Genomic DNA, 14,158 nt, shown 5'->3' on the forward strand with positions numbered 1-14,158 from the left:
TTCCTTCATCAAAGCTAATCATGAGTTACTGAGTCGCCAGTTTGTTATGCTAAAGTCACAAAAGTGTATTTTCCCCCTGTTATTAGTTCTACATGAACACAGACATTTTTATCTGATTTAAAAGGCTGTGATAAAGAACTCCGTCTGCAGTAACAATCCATCATTTTTTTGCGTAAATTATATCGAATGTGATTTCCAACATCCAGGTGTGTTGACTACACTTTTTCATATTTATTCAAGACTCTCAATGGTAAAGTTAAAGGCCTAAAAAGGCACTCTGTAACACCTCGTTCCTCTATATTCAGCAGGACCAAATAAACAGTTAAACATGCACAGCCACATTTGGGTTTTTGGAGCCATACATACCTCACAGGCCACAGAAAAGGGGAGGCAAGCGATGAACGAGGAGCAAAAATACCTCAGAGCCTCAGACTCCTCTCTCCAGGAAGCGAGGAAAATTAATTGAGGGTGTAAAAAATCAGATCCTCCTCCAAATTTTGGCAACCACATATAGGATACAGAGTAAACACGGAGAGGGGAAATGTTATTTCAAGCCCCTGGAGTAGCACACTTTAGAGATGTTTAGAGATATTTAGAGTTAATGGCGCTAATGGTATGCGTAAGGTTTATAGTGAATGCATGAATCTGCATTTCTATGCATTGGTCTGAAGAAAGCTAATTAGCCTGAAAGGTCAGAAACAAAGCTGAATCATGGATTGTGTAGAAAAATAAGACACTTGAATGCTATCAATACTATCAGTGCTTGAGTTGCAAATATGTCTACTTTATTCTAGTGGTGATGCAGTAGAGTACGATTTCCTGGTTTAGGTTAAAACTCAATTTTTAAGACACATCTTGGGGATGGAAGTAAAGTTTTTTGCTTGTCTTTTCCGCTAGCTGCCTTACTAGCTAATCCATTGTACAGAAAATTACTGTCAGGAAACAATAAAGTATATTGAAAATGTACTCTGTTGACTTTCTTCACTGTTGGCAAAAATAATTTGCGTTGTAACCTTTTTTGCTGAATTTTACATCTCAATATTTGTTTTTTTTTTTTCGCGGTCCGGTTTCCATCAAATCCTGTGCTCTGATTGGCTGGCAAGCGGGTCCATATCTTACGATACGGACCCTGGTTACGGACCTCTGGCGACTCGCTCGTTCACAACAAAAACAAACATAGTAGCAATTTTTGTCAACATTTATCTTATTTTATAAGATTTATTTATAAGATTTTTATCAAAAATCTTGTAAATTTTTGCCAGCATTTCTCAGCATAATAGCATTAATTTTGCAGCATGGATAGCGATAACAACAGTCTTCACAGCGAAAGCGAGTTTTACTACCCTGAGGAAGACAAAATAAAAGAAAACATTTCAGGAGAAAGCTAAAAGTCTGTAACTGTTGCTAACGCCAAGCAAAAACATGGCTAAATCCTGAATGACTCAATTTTGTATAAATAGGGGACTACATAGGCGGCAAAATGTAGTTTTTTTCCTGCCATGGAAGTGCACTTGTATACCGAGGAGGAAGCCATTTGCATTACAGCCGTGAATGAGGATTCAAAATGTCGGCTCAGCTCGGTTTTCCCTTTCGGGCGCTCTCATTTTCTGTTAGAATTTGGTAAAGAAAAAAAATAAATATATTATTTGCCAGCTTAAGGTCGGTCCATATGGTGAAATACCGTGACCTCGGCCTTGAATACTGACCTCAGCCCAGAGGGCCTCGCTCAGTACTTTCAAGACCTCAGTCACGGTATTTCACCATACGGACCTCCCAGCTGGTAAATAACATTATCTATCCATACATACATACATACATACATACACTACCGTTCAAAAGTTTGGGGTCACCCAGACAATTTTGTGTTTTCCATGAAAAGTCACACTTTTATTGACCACCATAAGTTGTAAAATGAATAGAAAATATCGTCAAGACATTTTTCTGGCCATTTTGAGCATTTAATCGACCCCACAAATGTGATGCTCCAGAAACTCAATCTGCTCAAAGGAAGGACAGTTTTATAGCTTCTCTAAAGAGCTCAACTGTTTTCAGCTGTGCTAACATGATTGTACAAGGGTTTTCTAATCATCCATTAGCCTTCTGAGGCAATGAGCAAACACATTGTACCATTAGAACACTGGAGTGAGAGTTGCTGGAAATGGGCCTCTATACACCTATGGAGATATTGCACCAAAAACCAGACATTTGCAGCTAGAATAGTCATTTACCACATTAGCAATGTATAGAGTGCATTTCTGATTAGTTTAAAGTGATCTTCATTGAAAAGAACAGTGCTTTTCTTTCAAAAATAAGGACATTTCAAAGTGACCCCAAACTTTTGAACGGTAGTGTGTGTGTGTGTGTGTGTGTGTGTGTGTGTATATATATATATATATATATATATATATATATATATATATATATATATGCCGGTTTTGCTTATACCAGTGTACTACTGAATTCTCAAATCTGACTGGTCAGAAGGTGTTGATTCATTTTCTATAACAGCAGCACTAACATTTCTACATGAACAACAAACTCACAGGGACTTGTTTGCTAGATGCTCTTCATACTGTAATTGAAAACTTTATATTTAACGTTTAATCTAAAAAGTGTTATTATTTAATATATAGAATTATTATACACACATGACACTTTTCCGATGGAATAAAAACGTGTTCTGTTCCCTTCTTGCGAGTTTCATTCATTTGGTTTGATAGCATGCAATATTGTTAGCATATCACTTATCCTACGTGTATTACGTCACTCTACCCAGTGGAGAATGAGTGTTGAATATGGTTTACGATATTGCATGGTTGTCAAGACAACATGATGTCGTAAAAACTTCTACGCTAGCGAGCGACTGTGACAATTTGTAAACAAACATGGCCGCCAGGTTTGCTTCTTTAAATACGGAAGATTTTGAAAGAGAAAGATGCATTGAACACCTGAAAGGAATGTGTATGGATAATAATAATCATATTGGCTGGCTTTTTTTCGTGGTATATCAGATATATTCCATTCAGCTACTGGTCTTCAACTCGTTCAATATCATGCTAGCTGAATGGAATATATCTGATATACCACTCAACGCCAGCTAATATTATTTAAACGTTTCTTTGTTTATATCCTGAGAGAAAAGCTTACTACTTGTTTATTGGAGGAGTCTCAACTGTCAGCGCTTTGTAAGAGTCAGTTTTCCACCAAGGGAAAGTTTTCATGACAGAGGAGATTTCTGAGGTTTTTCTGCACGTCCTTGGTAAAATGACAATCTCTCTCTCTGTCTCTCTCTGTCTCTCTCTTATACACCACCCCATCATGTTTTATTCTTTATATAATCCACACTGGGTGTTGTTCTGCCAAAACATTGAGGCTGAGAAATTCAGTACTGCACTACAGGTACTTCCTGTTACGGTTTCCTTTAACAATTAGTAGATTAATTAAAATGTGTATCAGTGTGGATATGATTCTGATTGTAATGAATGTCTTTAAAAGATTAGAGCAAAACAAACTGACAGAAGGGGCAAAGGATGAAGGCACAGAGCAAGTCAGAGACGTACAGTATTTATTAAAACTCTTATTAAACAGTTGGATGTTGGACCGGCTGTTAAACACTAATAATAGGTCTATACACATCTATTAATAAAGAAGATACCAAGTCGCAGGGTTAATTTAAATCAGATAGATTAAAATGCTAATCGGTGTGGTTCAGGGAGCAGTGTGGAGTTAATACAGTGAGTCATATCATTAAGTTGTATATATCTGTGAAGAATCTCAGTCATCCAGGTACATAGTAATCTGTGGTTGGTAGAAGAGAGATCCACAGATTACAACCACAGATCGTTAAGTTGTGTATTTTATAAAGCATGTCCATTTTGGAGTATTAGAGGAGAAGGGAAAGACAAGAAGGCTTTGGGGAGCGCTGGTTCGTGTGTATCCTGCTAGATGAAGGTCACTTGAGACCCTGCAGTTTTGGGTGTGTTTTTTTCATTCCTGATAAGAAGAACAGACAGACAGACAGAGAGAAAGAGAGAGAGAGAGGTCTATTTCAAAGATGGGCAGGTTTTAAATCTTCTTTGGTATTATTAAGCATTTCTGTTTCCTTTAATTAAACTATTTTTGTGAATCAATGCATCAGTAAAACTCAGTTATTTACAAGCCAGTATCTAATTAACAGTTATTCCACAAAATTGAGTCGTACATGAGCTGATAGCCGACGAGGTGCGTAGCACCAAGTCGGCTATAAGCCATGTACGATGAGATTGAGTGAAATCATTGTTTTATTCTATCCACATTCATTGGATTTTGAGAAACAGAGCATTTTTATTTTTATTTTTTGCAAATTCGATAAATAAAAACTTTATACAAAACATCCGACAAAATAATTTCTGCTTAGAATGTAAACAAACCGGCGAAGTGACAGGAGCAATTTGTGAAAAATGCAGTAATAATAATAATTTTCATCTCATCTCATTATCTCTAGCCGCTTTATCCTGTTCTACAGGGTCGCAGGAGCCTATCCCAGCTGACTACGGGCGAAAGGCGGGGTACACCCTGGACAAGTTGCCAGGTCATCACAGGGCTGACACATAGACAACCATTCACACTCTCATTCACACCTACAGTCAATTTAGAGTCACCAATTAACCTAACCTGCATGTCTTTGGACTGTGGGGGAAACCGGAGCACCCGGAGGAAACCCACGCGGACACGGGGAGAACATGCAAACTCCACACAGAAAGGCCCTCGCCGGCCACGGGGCTCGAACCCGGACCTTCTTGCTTTGAGGCGACAGCGCTAACCACTACACCACCGTGCCGCCCCATAATAATTTTTGAAAAATAAAAAAAGATACGTTCTTACCATCGAATACTTTCATTCCATATTTTGTTGCTTTTTTTGTATTTTTTTTTTGGGGGGGGGTTGTTTTCGAGTAGAGTTTTTATTTCGTCCTCAGTTGCTTCAGCAATACGCTCCACCGTTTTGTTTTTCTCTACTCACTGTATATGAGCTGATATTCTCGTAGTAGAGTAGCCAATCAGAGCGCACGATTGCTCATATCCAGTGAATGTTGATAGAATAATACACAATGTACATTTATATTTAAAATTAGTGTTTAAATAATTATTACATACTCTAATAATACACAACAAAGCATGGTGTTGTGTGAAAATAATCAGCGATGGGGTGATGTGATGTGGCCTCATGCTAAGCCGAGTTACTGTTTCCACCCTGCTGATTATTTTCCAATAGCAGCTCAAATTGTTTTGTTCTCTCTCTTTCTCTCTATTCATTTAACAAGGGGGCATATACTATAGCTATTGGTCAGTTCTCGCAATATTTTTTAAAATGGCACATTGTACTTTTTATCCATGTAATTTGTTTTCTCCATTATATTTAATGATGTGGCGTATCAGCAAAAGCACAAAGTCCAAAATCTTTCATCTTTATACTGTACTTTCCCACAGCAGAAAGTTAAACTTTACACTGGCGAGTTCGTCCAAAAAAAAAAGTTATGTACATGGATGAATTAACTTCTTGCTTCATAGCAAGGTCTCATCTCATTATCTCTAGCCGCTTTATCCTGTCCTACAGGGTCGCAGGCGAGCTGGAGCCTATCCCAGCTGACTACGGGCGAAAGGCGGGGTACACCCTGGACAAGTCGCCAGGTCATCACAGGGCTGACACATAGACACAGACAACCATTCACACTCACATTCACACCTACGGTCAATTTAGAGTCACCAGTTAACCTAACCTGCATGTCTTTGGACTGTGGGGGAAACCGGAGCACCCGGAGGAAACCCACGCGGACACGGGGAGAACATGCAAACTCCGCACAGAAAGGCCCTCGCCGGCCACGGGGCTCGAACCCGGACCTTCTTGCTGTGAGGCGACAGCGCTAACCACTACACCACTGTGCCGCCCTTCATAGCAATGTGTTACTAATTAAATAACTTATTATATACGCTCACCGACCACTTTATTAGGAACACTCATCCGCCTGCTGTTCTGTTTTATGCAGTTCTCTAATCAGCCGATCCCTTGGCAGCAGCGCAGTGCATAAACTCATGCAGATACAAATCAAGAGCTTCAGTTAATGTTCACAATGTTCAAATATCAAAATAGGAAAAATTGTGATCTCAAAGTGTGACTGTGGCATGGGTGTTGGTTTGAGCCAGATGGACTGGTTTGAGTGTTTCAAAAACTGCTGATCTCCTGGGGTTTCACACACAACAAACAGTCTCTAGAGTTTACACAGAATGGTGCGGAAAACAAAAAACACTGAGGTGAGTGAGCGACAGTTCTGTGGGTGGAAACAAACACCTTGATGATAAGCGAGGTCAGAGGAAAATGGACAGATTCAAGGTGGTTCGAGCTGCCAGGAAGGATATAGCAACTCATGTAATTACTCTTTACAACCGTGGTGAGCAGAAAAGCACAATGGGTTCCACTCCTGCAGCCAATAACAGGGATCTTAGAATCAAGAACAAGTTCCTATTAAAGTGGCCGGTGAGTGTAGTTCAAGAAACAATAATAGTTAATAATTCTCTTTGAAAGTAGGCCCCGCCCACACACACACACACACACACACATTCTTGTACTTCTATCTTTGTGGGGACTCTCACTGAGATAATGCATTCCTTCGCCCCTTACCCTAATCTTAACCGTCATAACTAAATCCCTAACCTAAACCTCTTTCTAACCTGAACCCTAAAGCTAAGTCTTAACCCAGTCCTCAAAATGTAGCAAGTACACACACACACACACACACACACACACACACTCAGGAATCTCTTCTCGAAATACTTTATGTTAAAAAAACAATGGTAGATTTACTAGAAATTTCGTTTTGTGTATTTTTTGAGCACAGTGTGGGTTCATTCAGTCTCCTATTATTTATAGCTACATGACAAGATAGTGATAAATGGCTAAATTCCGTCATATTGGCAAAATAATCTTAGTCAGAGAATCCGGTACATCTGGCACATCTGGCAAATGCAACTCTGGCTTGCTTTGGGAAGCATGACGAGAATTTAACCACATTCATTACACACTCAGGGGAGACTTTTTTAGAAATGCACATGCTGGATTGCCTAGCGAAACACACATACACACGATTCAAGATAAACAAGTTTCTCAATGCAGGCACAAACAGTCCAAATATCTATTCTAACTGCACCTCGGGGAGAACACGGCATTTTCAGCATGAAGTGTGCACAAACACAGATTAAATCATACTTTTTCATTTCTTAAAGAGGCTGAGGATTTGGGAATTTGATATGAGAAGCCTTTTATTTTGTCACATGTACATTCAAGCACAGTAAAATCCCTAACCCATCTGAAGCAGTGAATGCACACGTGCGCACACACAAGTGAGCAGTGAGCACACACATACCCAGAGCAGTAGGCAGCTATGCTACAGCGCCCAGGGAGCAGTCGTGGGTTCGGTGCCTTGCTCAAGAGCACTTCAGCCATGATACAGAGGGAAGGGGAAGTGTTGTTCATTCACTCAACTCCCTTCACGTTTTTCCTGCTGGTCCCACGACTCAAACCGGCGATCCTTTGGTAACCCAGTGCTGCTTCTCGAACCTTTAGGCTCCATAATGCTGCATTAATGACATATTGGTGAGAAAAAACAAACAGAAAATGCACTATCTGAATGTATTATTGTGCTGAGATCAGAAGGAACGCCCCGATGACTCATCTCATCTCATCTCATTATCTCTAGCCGCTTTATCCTTCTACAGGGTCGCAGGCAAGCTGGAGCCTATCCCAGCTGACTACGGGCGAAAGGCGGGGTACACCCTGGACAAGTCGCCAGGTCATCACAGGGCTGACACATAGACACAGACAACCATTCACACTCACATTCACACCTACGGTCAATTTAGAGTCACCAGTTAACCTAACCTGCATGTCTTTGGACTGTGGGGGAAACCGGAGCACCCGGAGGAAACCCACGCGGACACGGGGAGAACATGCAAACTCCGCACAGAAAGGCCCTCGCCAGCCCCGGGGCTCGAACCCAGGACCTTCTTGCTGTGAGGCGACAGCGCTAACCACTACACCACCGTGCCGCCCCCGCCCCGATGACGTTCTATTATTTTTTTTTTTTTTGTGGAAATATCAGAAGGAGGCATTGTTGCCTCACAGCAAGAAGGTTATGGGTTTCAACCTCGTGGCTGAGGGTTCTGGGGCCTTTCTGTGTAGAGTTTGCATGTTCTCATCATGCCTGCGTGGGTTTCCTCTGGGTGCTCTGGTTTCCTCCCACAGTCCAAAGACATGCAGATTAAGTCAGTTGGCTACTCTAAATTGCCCGTAGGTGTAAATGTGAGTGTGATTGTTGTTCATCTCTGTGTTTGCCCTGTGATAGATTGGCGACCTGCCCAGAGTGTACCCCTTCTCTTACTAGAAGTCAGCTGCGATTGGCTCCCACGACCCTAACAGAAAAGCGGTATCCTTGACTTGCAAGTGACGTCAAGGCAAAATAGAAACTCGGATGTCGGCCATGTTGGTGGATCTACAAATGCTGGGTCAAACAACATTCTATACAAAACATAGTCACGCGTGCGCAGCTCTCTTTGTTTTTCCACTGCTTTAAGCATTCTTTTAGTGACGCCATATCTTTGTACTGTATATGGTTGTGGTCACAACAGTATTCGTGACCGTGGCACGTTCTGATTTTTTAGAATTCCATCTGTGATTTGGAAAGAGGGCGAGGAAACTCTGAGGCTTAGTACGGAGAGGAGACGAGCACGGCTGAACAACATCGGCAGGGCTGATCTAACAGAGGCTAAAACCAAAACAGCTTGTGTTTGCAGTCATCATTTTATCTCAGGTGAGATTCAAAAGCTTTCTCGATAATATCATGGAAGAATTTTATTTTGTGTTGCTAGAATTTTGCTATAAAATGAGTGCTCTCTCTTGTCGTGGTTCATTCGGTCGTTGTTGTAATTTTAACACGTGTATTACCGTTTCGCTTCTAGGAGCGCCAGCAAAATTATACGATAGAAACAATCCAGACTGGGCACCCACTCAGAAAATGGGCTATGTTTCATCAGAGGTCGGAATTGATTCTTCAGCAACCAAACCAGATAGAATGCGATATCTGGATACTCGATGGTCAGTAGAAGCGTATTATCTTCAGAAAAGTCTGACTTTTTTAAATAATATGGCTCAAAATCACACATATCTATCTTCTGTTTGTATCGAATCTTCGCTCGAACATTCAAATCGTGGTAATACTGAGAAAATTCAGCATTGTTTACAGACACGCTTTCAGCGGCTGCCATCCTAGTTGCTTTGTATATCCATCATCATGGCGGACGCTCATGACGTAGCACATTTTGATCACGTGGTTGCAAGTCATCTATTGAGGTATTTCACTCACGTGACCAAGTCATGTGACGCTGCCATTTTGGACGGCACGGCTCGAATCAGTTTGAATGCGAGGAAGGCGACAAACGAAAAACATAAAAGAAAAAGGAGCGAGATGCAGAAAACACCTTCACTATCCAGCGACGTAGGGCATTTACAGGGCGAGCAGAGGGAGAGGTATTTGCAAAAATTGAGGTTAGCAGGCTTAGAGAATGACGTTTACCTGCTTCCATCAGGATTGTTCACTGACGTACGGAAGTACACGAAGCCCTCGTCTTTACCTGACTTCGGCCCACATGATCTGTATACCTATGTCGTTAAAAACCCATCGCCATACACAGGTATTGATCTGAAAGCGTATACGAGTTTGGATGCCTACAAATATTTTGTGTCAGGCTGGGTAACATGCCTACATCAGCGGGTCGTCCCTGGAGCCGGTGGTCGCCATCTGATTACAGCTAAGGTTTGTTCACATTTTCATTTACTTTCGGTCCTCAGGATAAACAAAATGTTATTAAATGTCATTGAAATAACTTCTTAGTCTGTTGAGACATGGCCCGTTATAAATTTGCTGTTACCAGGCAATGACCAAGAACTGTATTATTAGGGTCGGTGTAGTTGTAGCAGTGTATTAGCAACTAGCTGTTAGCACTAGCTAATGTCAACAACATAGTAGCTGGTATGTTACTGTAGCAATGTTTACGTTCAGTCATTTGGATGACTTAAAACCTTTCAGTCTCAAGTTTTTCCTTTACTGGATTTACTAGTTTACTGAGCCATCGCGCGCTCTCCGGCCGAGCTGGGAGCCATCGCGCGCTCTCCGGCCGAGCCGGGAGCCATCGCGCGCTCTCCGGCCGAGCCGGGAGCCATCGCGCGCTCTCCGGCCGAGCCGGGAGCCATCGCGCGCTCTCCGGCCGAGCCGGGAGCCATCGCGCGCTCTCCGGCCGAGCCGGGAGCCATCGCGCGCTCTCCGGCCGAGCCGGGAGCCATCGCGCGCTTGCTCAGTAAACTAGTAAATCCAGTAAAGGAAAAACTTGAGACTGAAAGGTTTTAACAGTCATCCAAATGACTGAACGTAAATATTGCTACAGTAACATACCAGCTACTATGTTGTTGACATTAGCTAGCTTGCCGTCCAAAATGGTGGACACCGGGGCGTCACGTGACCCTGTGACGTCAGGTGAAATACCTCAATAGATGATGGATGGATGGAGGGATGGATGGATATCACAAGCAGTCTTTGCCAGTTGATTAATATTCTTCCAAATATTGGAACTTGTTATATAAATGCTTGGTCGAAATAAATATGCATAAATTCATATACTTAATTAAAACCAGACAAGCAATTTAGTCTTTTGATGTTGTTTAGGAATTAAAATGTTTATTTTAGTGTGTGAAAACACTCTTGAGAAAAAGGTTTTTATGGAATGGTTTGATGGAAAATCTTTTCTTTATTGTTGAATCAAGAAAATTCCATGCATTGTTATTACATTTTTTCGATATAAAATATAATATTAATCCAATAATCATGAACATATTAGGAAATATATTTGTAATATCGTTCTAATTATGGATAGGAATGAATATGTACAATTTCTTGAATGCAGGTCATCTAGAAACTGATATTTTTCATTCAGACTATAGAAAGAATATGATTTTGTTTAAAAAAAACAGTGTGGTTTAATGCGCCTTCTTCAAAGTTGCGAAGTTGATATAATGTGATTGCGAGTGGACAAAAAAACAGTGAAATAAACATTTAAAAAAATACATTTGGTTTTGTGTTTGTCTCACATACTGTTGATAGTCCTAGCAGTTAGAAGTTCTTTGTATGGTTTCTTTGTATGGACTCGACAAAATAACAACCCTCAACAACATAACTTTTAAGGTCATTCAAAAAAATAAAACATTGCTGGGGTTTTCTTGGATTAAGTAGTGATGTCATGTGATCAAAACCACAATGAAGACGTGATGTCACCAAGATAGAGCCGACCAAAAGCAAGGCAAGGTGGTACATAAGACATTCGGATGACACAGAAGTGTCCATTTGAGTGTTGATAACCTGTAGCCTGTAAATGAAGGTATGAACTTAGTCACTTATGATGCTGTACACTTATAAGAGTCTGTGAACTCTCAGAAAATAAAGTACATTATTGTACCTTTAGGGGTACAATGGCTTGTCATTGGGGCAGTACCTTCTAAGGTACTTATTTGTACCCTTTGTATACTACACTGTAAAAAAAAAATTAGTCAAGCCAACTTAAAAATGTAACGCAACCTGCTGCCAAAGGATTTTGAGTAAACTCAACTCCGGGCCAAATAGTTGTGCTGACTTGCTCTTTTAAGTCGACACAGATGAGTATTTTATGTTGACCTTACTTTATTTAGCAAGTTCAGTGCATTCAAATTGTGATGTTGAAATAAATTGAAATAATCATTCCAATTAACTTGGAAAAGCAAGTTGGCACAAAAAACATTAAGTTATCCTAAATTATTCTTTTTAAAGGTTTTTTTTGGGCCTTTTCCACCTTTATTGGATAGGACAGTGTAGAGACAGGGAGGGTTTGAGAAATGACCTTAGGTCAGAATCAATCCCAAGTCCCTGGATTTATGGTATGGCACCTTATCCACCTGAACCACGATGCCCCGAAATGTTCTTTTAAGTTCACATAGAAGAGTATTTTATGTTGAGTTGACTTGACTTGCCTTTAGAAGTTCAGTCCAACAAATTGTTTAGTTGAAATAAATTGAAATAATAATGCCAATTAACTTAGAAGAGCAAGTTGGCACATTATGGTTCTAAGTTGAGTTTACTCAAAATCCTTTGGCAGCAGGCTGCGTTACATTTTTAAGTTGGCTTGACTATTTTTTTTTTTTTTACAATGATTTACGATAGTGTGCAGGGTGGCACAGTGGTGTAGTGGTTAGCACTGTCGCCTCACAGCAAGAAGGTCCGGGTTCGAGCCCTGTGGCCGGCGAGGGCCTTTCTGTGTGGAGTTTGCATGCTGTCCGTGTGGGTTTCCTCCGGGTGCTCCGGTTTTCCTCAAAGACATGCAGGTTAGGTTAACTGGTGACTCTAAATTGACCGTAGGTGTGAATGGTTGTCTGTGTCTATGTGTCAGCCCAGTGATGACCTGGCGACTTGTCCAGGGTGTACCCCACCTTTCGCCTGTAGTCAGCTGGGATAGGCTCCAGCTTGCCTGCCACCCTGTAGAACAGGATAAAGCGGCTACAGATGATGAGATTTAGTGTGCATTACATTTTTTAGTTAACACAAACCTCTCAACACTTAAGTTCTACTTCACTTTGCCTATTATTACACAAACAGAAACAAATACCGACATACAAGGAGGGAATTCCCTGGCCTCTGTTGAGGAAAGCTTAGTCTATACTCCTATACAACGTCTCGTGTCAGTTTCCACGGACTTCTCACTCCACCCGACCGTTGAAACTTTCGAACTTGTGAAGTGCGCATGCGCAGTGGCATTGGTTAAGGGGCATCAATCAGCACTTGAATATATAAGTTCACTTAACTTAATTTTCCAATTCCTATGCACTTGTGGCAAAGGAAAGGCGTCTCAACTATTTTTTTTTAGTTACTTGAACAATTAGAAGGGAAATTTGTTCATTCAACTTAGAATCCTTTTTTCACTGAACAATTTTGCAAGTTACATTTTTTACAGTGTACTTGGGAACATTTATGTACCTTTTTGGCCCTAAAAAGGTACGCAAAGGTACCTTGAAGTCTAATAATGAGCCCTAGAGGGTACATCAGTGTAGAGTGTACCTTGGGGGACAGAAATGGACTCCTACTGTACCCCTGTTTCTGACAGTGTGCCAGAAGTTCTTCGCCATGTGCCACAAATAATAAATCCCCTACACCATCATACTACCATCACTGACTTGCACCTTCACACCAAACTGGAAGCTCCATGGATGCAAGTTGTTTCTGCCAAAGGCTGATACAGTACTTCCACCAGCAGGATGAGCAGGAAACCTTTTTCCAGTTGTGAAATTTCAATTTGTGACGCTCATAAAGTTTGTATGGTTTATAACGATTCTGTTTGGTTTAACATTAAGAAATCCCAATATGTCCACTGTGACATTAAAATCTCATCTCATCTCATTATCTCTAGCCGCTTTATCCTGTCCTACAGGGTCGCAGGCAAGCTGGAGCCTATCCCAGCTGACTACGGGCGAAAGGCGGGGTACACCCTGGACAAGTCGCCAGGTCATCACAGGGCTGACACATAGACACAGACAACCATTCACACTCACATTCACACCTACGGTCAATTTAGAGTCACCAGTTAACCTAACCTGCATGTCTTTGGACTGTGGGGGAAACTGGAGCACCTGGAGGAAACCCGGGCAGACACGGGGAGAACATGCAAACTCCACACAGAAAGGCCCTCGCCGGCCACGGGGCTCGAACCCGGACCTTCTTGCTGTGAGGCGACAGCGCTTACCACTACACCACTGTGCCACCCGTGACATGGTGTGTAAATCTTAAATACAGATTGAATTAGCAGAAGGATGGCACTGTGGTACATAACATTCTGTACTCTAATGTTACTGCCCATCTGTTTCCTTGCACACATCACTCCATTCTCCTTTGATGCTTCTGATCCACAAGCTATTTCACATCTATCCATGTGAATGGCAATCTCTGGCAGCTTTTTGCGTTTCGCATCATTTTTGGTCCGAGGGGAACCATCAGGTCCTTCTAGGCCTTCAGAGAAGCCCAAATATATCAGCATTTCAAATGTTATATTTATTT

Source organism: Neoarius graeffei, chromosome 28, assembly GCF_027579695.1.
Source record: "Neoarius graeffei isolate fNeoGra1 chromosome 28, fNeoGra1.pri, whole genome shotgun sequence".
NCBI classification, from domain to species: domain Eukaryota; kingdom Metazoa; phylum Chordata; class Actinopteri; order Siluriformes; family Ariidae; genus Neoarius; species Neoarius graeffei.